The 7,200-nt window shown below is 36.7% G+C and overlaps 1 long non-coding RNA gene across 3 annotated transcripts; it reads right to left on the bottom strand.

Annotated features, from left to right (window-relative positions):
- Positions 1 to 2,167: 2,167 nt before the first annotated feature.
- Positions 2,168 to 4,529, bottom strand: LOC127075849 (uncharacterized). 3 transcript variants are annotated; one of them, XR_007786692.1, is made up of 3 exons: positions 3,424 to 4,491; positions 2,572 to 2,824; positions 2,168 to 2,388 (listed from the first exon to the last, which is right to left on the bottom strand). It is a non-coding gene; the product is annotated as an uncharacterized LOC127075849 (long non-coding RNA). The 3 variants fall into 3 exon arrangements; XR_007786691.1 differs by having other exon boundaries at positions 2,609 to 2,824; positions 3,424 to 4,490; XR_007786690.1 differs by lacking the exon at positions 2,168 to 2,388 and having other exon boundaries at positions 2,432 to 2,824; positions 3,424 to 4,529.
- Positions 4,530 to 7,200: the final 2,671 nt, after the last annotated feature.

The following is a 7,200-nucleotide window of genomic DNA, read 5'->3' as shown; positions in this document are numbered from 1 at the left end:
ATGCCCAACACTGACAAATGTTTATGGTATTGGAAGGACCTACCATTTGGCTGTCTTCAGAGTCTTCTGTTGTGTCATATATCGTGATCGATATCTCATCCTAAACTTATCTTCATTTACTGGAAAATCAAGTACTCTACCCCAACTTTCTGGTGTCCAGCTTCTATCACAGTCTTGACATCTTTTAGAGAAGACATGGGTAATTCAGACTTCTTGGACCCTCCATTGTGAAGCGGAGCCATTATTACATTACCGATCTCGAAGTCCTGAAATGAGGTTTCGTGAATATCCCCACCCATTTCTATATACTAGAACGGAGATAGTTGACTGACCAACATATCCTCATCTCCATCTATTGTGATCATTTTACCATTGATGATGAATTTCAACTTTTGATGGAGGGTAGAAGTAACTTCCCTTGCTGAGTGAATCCAGGGACTCCCCAAAAGGAAGTTGTAAGCCGAGAAGATATCCATAACAAATAAAGTAGTGAAAAAAGTATATGGCCCAACCTTGATTGGTATATCTACTTCCATCATCACAGTTCTCTGAGACCCATCAAATGCTCTGACCACCAACGTACTCGGCTTCATCAACAAACCTTCTATAGTCAACTTGGTCAAAAAGTTCTTAGGAAGTACATTTAATGAGGATCTTGTCTCCACCAACACTCCGGACATAATGGTATCAACATACTCAATGGAGACATGGAGAGCCTTGTTGTGAGTTTTACCCTCTAGAGGCAGACTATTATCACAGAATCCAAGATGACTACCAGCCGCAATGTTGGCCACAACCCCCTCGAACTAATTTACAGTAATCTCTTGAGGTATGTGAGTCGTGTTGTACCCCAAAATTTTCCCTCCCTTTTGCACCTTGTCATTCAAGCCTTAACTAGAGAATCATTTGCATAGCCTCATGTTTCATACATATGCATCAATCATCCATTCATATCCATTTGTTGATCATTGTGGTTTCAAGTTTTTGGATGGTAAAGCTAGGGTTTTGGAGTGGATGAGGCCCTAGAGGCACAACTTGGATGTTCATCTAATGGTAGGGGATGCAAAACCATAATGACTTGATCTTTGAAGCTTGAATTTCAACAAAGTTCTATCATGATGCTCTTCAGAGGGGTTTAAACCCTAATTTGCTAGTAATTGGGTTATAAGGCTTCATGATTGTTCCTTGGATCTTATATTGGCCCCTAAACTCTAGTTGGGGATCATGTATGTTGAAGAATTGGTTGAGAAGCATCCTAATCCATTCAAGGCCTTTGATGGAAATGTATGTTCTGATAACCCTGATTTCAAATGCTTGAAGGCCTATGCAAGTAAGGGGTTGACTGAGACATCTTGGTTTGACTGAAACCCTAATCCATCTAGGGAAGGTTCTTTCCCATCATCTTATCCATCATATTCACATCATCATAGCTCTTTTAAAGTCATGTTTCTTATGCATATGGTGTGGATTGCTAGTTCTTGGTCCATGAATTCATGCTCGTACCAAACCATTGATCTTTTGGGCCTTGATTTACTGGTGATCCAGTCTAGGTCTGCATTTTGGGTCCATCTATGTTTAGCCAAGATTCATGCTCACCTATACAAGTCTCTACAAAAAAGCTATGATTTGAGATCTACAATTTCCTTTGGTTAAATGTTGACTTTTTGGTCAACTAGTTGACCAAAGTCAACCACCTTCCATAAGTCATTTTCAAGTTATTTATCTATAATCTATGTCCATTTTAAAAGCCTTGATTCATTTCCAAATTCAAAGATGGGATCATTCCATCTTACACAAAGTCATCACAATCATTGAATCACCAATTTCAAAACCAAGATGTTACGAGTATCATGATCATTCATTTCATTCAAAAGCCAATTCTAGGCCAAAATACATTACATATTGTAAGCATCCCATCCTAAACCATTCACATGTTTTTCAAGCCATGACAAACTAATTAAATTTTCCATTTCAATTCAAGAATTTAAATCCCATCCTAACTTTTTCATGAAATTCAAGAATTTAAATTCCATTTCAATTCATTGTATTTTGCCATTCAACTTTCAACTTTCACATGATTTCATCATAAGCCAAATTCAACCATTCAAGAATCAAACTCAATACATTTTCCATATTTTCATGATTTTCTATATACAAATCCATTCAATACCATTTCAAAGCCTTCCATACAATTTCATAAAATTTCCATTTTTAGTACATATTTACATAATGAACAATCCAAACTAGTACAAAATAACATGTAACCTAGGTGCTAATCTAGATTCTTAAAGCATTAACATTCATCTTCATCCACCATCTTCATGTACTTCATACTTCATATCACCGTATTCTTCAAAAGACCAAGTTTGTTTCTTTTTCATATGACACCTACAAAACCAAGAAGAACCACTTACAATTTCAAATTCAATTCAAAACTATAACATTCATTTCAAATGCATTCTAATTCCAAACATAAACCATTTCAATTTCCAAATCACAATACAAACCATTCAAAGTTTCCTAAATACAATACATAAACCAATACATAACCATTTCAATACATAACCTTACAATGTCAGTTTTTTAAAGAGTTTACATGAAAACCAACCATTGACAATCCTAATTTCCTATGGTATCTTCACTCTTCCACGTGCTCATGTGACTTCTCATCCAAAACTTGCTGCATATGCAAGTAGGCCTTGTTTGTTAAGTCTTTGCCCATGAATCTTCATGACACCTTTAGACCAATCATAGCCTATGATACACATTTCCAATAGAAGCAAGCCATCCTTCAGAATTTCATAACACATCAGCCTAATTACTTCTGCATATAATAACTAACAGTTCAGTAGAATCAACTTAATAATGTCCAAATATTAACACCAATTCCATTCAATTGGATAATCCCGACTTCTTATTTCCAGCTCACAAATCATCCAAGCTAACTAACTAACATCTAACCACTAACTCAATTCTTCAAACAAACTTGAACTGTGTTTTACAGTAGCAGGGTACAACTCCTAACATAACTAACAAATTGCTAACCCTTAACACTAACAGCATTTACACTCATTAATTCACTAACAATTAATGTCCAATTTGGTTTTGAGATACACTCATTGTCATAGCATATCAAGTATTATAAGGTACTGAGTTCAGGATTTTGGCCATTCATTTTTTTTCAATATTCAATCAATGTTTCCAATCATTAATATCCACTGACAGTTGGCATTCTAATCATTGGCTAGCATATTCCATTCATTGATTAACCATTAACTAACCTCATAACTAATTCCATAACCGAATCTTAACAGCTTTTGTTAACTAACCTAACCGCCTAGAACTTAACCTAACAAACTCTAATAAAATGGAGAGAGAAGAGTAATAGAAACATAGAATCAGAAGGCTATAAAAGAAGATCACCTTGCATCGAGGTTCAGATTGCAATCTTTACCAAGCTCAGCAAATTCTCAATTCTCTACGTAAGATCTCACAATGCATCAAAGTTCTGCAAACCTCAACATCAAAGTGCACAATCCCAAGCTCTGCACAATCTCCAGAAGCCTTCTGCATCAAGTTCTACGAAGCCAGTTGATAGCTCTGAATCTCTATCTCAATCTTCATCAGGCTCATCAAGCTTCGATTCTGCAAAGTCTTCAACCATCTGCATCCAACTCACAATCTGTTCTACATCAATCTGGACTTTCTGCAACGGATTTTCAACACCTGTTCTGCATCACCAGAAGGGAAGGAAGTCCGAAGTAAGAAGTGTTAAGAATTATGGTTGGGCCTAACTCAACCCTAAAAAACCGGTTGGTAGAGTGAGGACTGCCCCCACTTATAAACACATGTTCATGCCATATATTGTCCGATGTGGGACTCTTAACACACCCCCTCACGCCCAGGACTGGACATATGGAGCATAAATGGTGGATGGCCCGATAGCAGAAACCATAGTAGGTGGCCCACCGAATCTTAAACAAGACTCTGATACCATGTTAAGAATTGTGGTTGGGCCTAACTCAACCCTACAAAACCGGTTGGTAGAGTGATGATTGCCCCCACTTATAAACACATGTTCATGCCATATATTGTTCGATGTGGGACTCTTAACAAGAAGAGTGGAATCTTCCAGGCTCGAATACGGTAAGTTCTTTACAAACTGTATTATCACGATGCTATGTCGTTACTTTTTGTTTCATACGTGAGTAGTGAATGGATCTTGGTGAGTCGAAGTTGTTTTTTGAGCAAGCGTTTGGTGCGATCCGGTGAGACAAAAAGATGAAGACTCTGGCGTTGAGAGTTTCATGAAAAGCTCTTCGTTCAAGCGACGATTGCGACAAGGATATGGATCATCCTGGTGTCATCCATGGCGGTGTGTGTGGAGGAGCTCCGGTGGCACTGACAGAATCGAAGCTCGAGCGAATGGATAGGGATCACGTGATTTGTTTTTGAATAACTGAATCCGCGTCTGCTTGTTTCGCCCTTGAGTGAAGTCTTTGGGCCTTAAGCCCATGAATTTCACTTTGAACCCCTTCCTGCACCACATACCCCCCTTTTTGGGCTTGTGGTTTTGGATTGTTTCCAGGCCCAAGTCGTACTTGCTCTTCACTCCCTTAATTGGGACAACACCCTCATTCTGGAGCCCATTGTGTTTTTTTAGTGATTAAGGGTTGATTAGGTCACTTGGTTAATCTTTTTCTTTGTTAATTAGCGATTTAGGTTAATGTAGAATTAATGGAGATATTAGGAATTGTTAGAATTAATGATTTGTTTTGGTAGAATTAATTAGGAAATTTGAGTTTTATTAGATAATAATTAGAATCGATTAGAGTTTTAGTTAATTTTAGAACCTAGTTAATTTTTTAGGTTTTAAAAATTGATTTTAGAACCTGATTAGATTTTTAGGAGTTTAATTAGACTAATGGTAATTAGGGTTGATTTTGTTCCTAATTGAATATTCATGAGAAATGACCTTTTTACTCTTAGGGTTTATTTTTTTATTATTGTCTTATAAATACATGCTCCATTTAGAGTTAGATTTGAATTTAGAATTAAATATTTTTAAATCAAGTTTTGAATAAGAAATGCACACCCCCTTAGGAATAGTCTTTGAATTCAACTTTAACCCTTAGATTATGATTAGTCATAATTTTTAAGCTAATTCTAACTCTCGATTCAAGTTGATCAAAAGTAATTTTGATCAACTAAATCCTTTGATCTTGTATAATCTCACAGTCTATTCAAGTGATAAAAAGACCTTTAATCACTTGATAAGACTCTTTCTGTAAGCTGTGGAGCTCGAAGCCTCAAGTCAGACTCTCAATCAAGGCATCCCCAGTCATATCAAGCAATGGATCATACAAGACACATCAAAGGTGGCTCTTCAAGAGTTTGTTAATCAAGGTTAGAATTGTATGGCATGAGCCTTAAGCAATAGAGAATGAATGAGAGTGGAGAATTCCATTAACTCATTTTGAATATCTTTGGGTACGGGATGCTTAACCCAGTTGCTCATCGTATTCACCTCTATTCATAGACTTTAGCACAATTCAAATCATATGATTGACAAGTCTCTCCCTTCACAAAGCAATAGCGCAACAAACAAAGGACACCCCAACAACTTATCAATCATAATTCACGTGTACGACACGAGCCTTAAGAAATAAAGAATGGATGAGAATGGAGAATTCCATTTACTCATTTTGCATATCTTTGGGTACGGGATTCTTGACCCAGTTTCTTATCGTATTCACCTCTATTCATAGGCTTTAGTGCAATTCGAATCAAATGATTGATAAGGTCTTCATCATCATAGGGAGCAACAAAGATTCTTCTCCAACAACTTGAAAGTTAGAATAAGAGCTACACGTCATGAGCCTTAAGTAGTAAAGAATGGATGAGAGTGGATAATTCCATTAACTCATTTTGGATATCTTTAGGTACGGGACACTTGACCCAGCTGCTCATCGTATTCATCTTTACTCGTAGACTTTAGTGTGGTTCATATCCAATGACTGTCATATCATTTTTATATTCCATTATCAATCAATCATTTCTCTCGCCTCATCAATCATCTTATTGTCATCCATAATAGGCTGAACTATGAAAGTCCTGACTTTCTCATTGCACGATGAGAATACGTAGGCAAGAGAATTAAGATTCTTCGTGGACTACCTTATTTATTAACACATCATTCTTCGCGGGCTACCTTATTTATTAACACATCATTCTTTATTCATCAATCAATACCATCTTTTTGAGATCAAATATCACTTCTCCCTGGATTCCATGTACATCCTTTTAGAACGATATAACAACAGTCTACCTTTTGAACCAAGAGTTGTTTGGATCGTCCCCAAACATTTAACTCTTTATTTTTGGCTAAGACGCATGTTTACTCTTCGGTTCATAGTCTATTTCCTTCATGGATCCAAGATACTATTCTTCTTTGATCTTGAACTGTTTATTCCCCAGCCAATGATATATTATACCTTGTACCTAATAATAATTTCTTTTGGGCCCCGTATATACCCTTTTAGGACGATATAACGGCAGTCCACCTTGTGAACCAAAAGTTGTTTGGATCATACCCAGACATTTAATTCATTATTTTTGGCTAAGACGTTTGTTTACTCTTTGGTTCAAAGTTCACTCTCCATTTGTGGGTTCCCATGTTACCATTCTATTGGTGCAAGTTATACATTTCATCACTATCAATTTATCTTTGTTTTCGTGGTTCTACAAACTACGGATGCTCTGACTTTTTCATTGCATGATGAGAATACGTAGGCACGAGGATGCGAATCCTTGGTGAGCATAGTCCTAATTATTCCTCCTTCCGCCTTAGGGCACCACTCATATCTTTGACGATCCATGATCTACCTTCAATCATTAAACCGTTCACCCCAGTAACATATTGTTTCTTTGAAACTAAACACAATTTTCTTTAGAATTCCATATACACCCTTTTAGGATCATATAGTGGCAATCCACATTTGTACTTAGAGTTGTTTAACTCGTACCCAAACATTTTATTCCTTCTTTTTTGGCTAAGACACAATTTCCCTCTATGGTACAAATCCCATTTCTCTTATGGATTCCAATACACCTTCACCTTTTGTTTCAAACTATACCTTTTCAGTCATTTATTACCAAATCCTTCACTTCTATGACTTTGGTCATTCATTTCGTCCATCT

The sequence above is a fragment of the Lathyrus oleraceus genome, chromosome 4 (assembly GCF_024323335.1).
Source record: "Lathyrus oleraceus cultivar Zhongwan6 chromosome 4, CAAS_Psat_ZW6_1.0, whole genome shotgun sequence".
Classification (NCBI taxonomy): Eukaryota; Viridiplantae; Streptophyta; class Magnoliopsida; order Fabales; family Fabaceae; genus Lathyrus; species Lathyrus oleraceus.
This window is presented reverse-complemented; position numbering and strand designations above follow the sequence as displayed.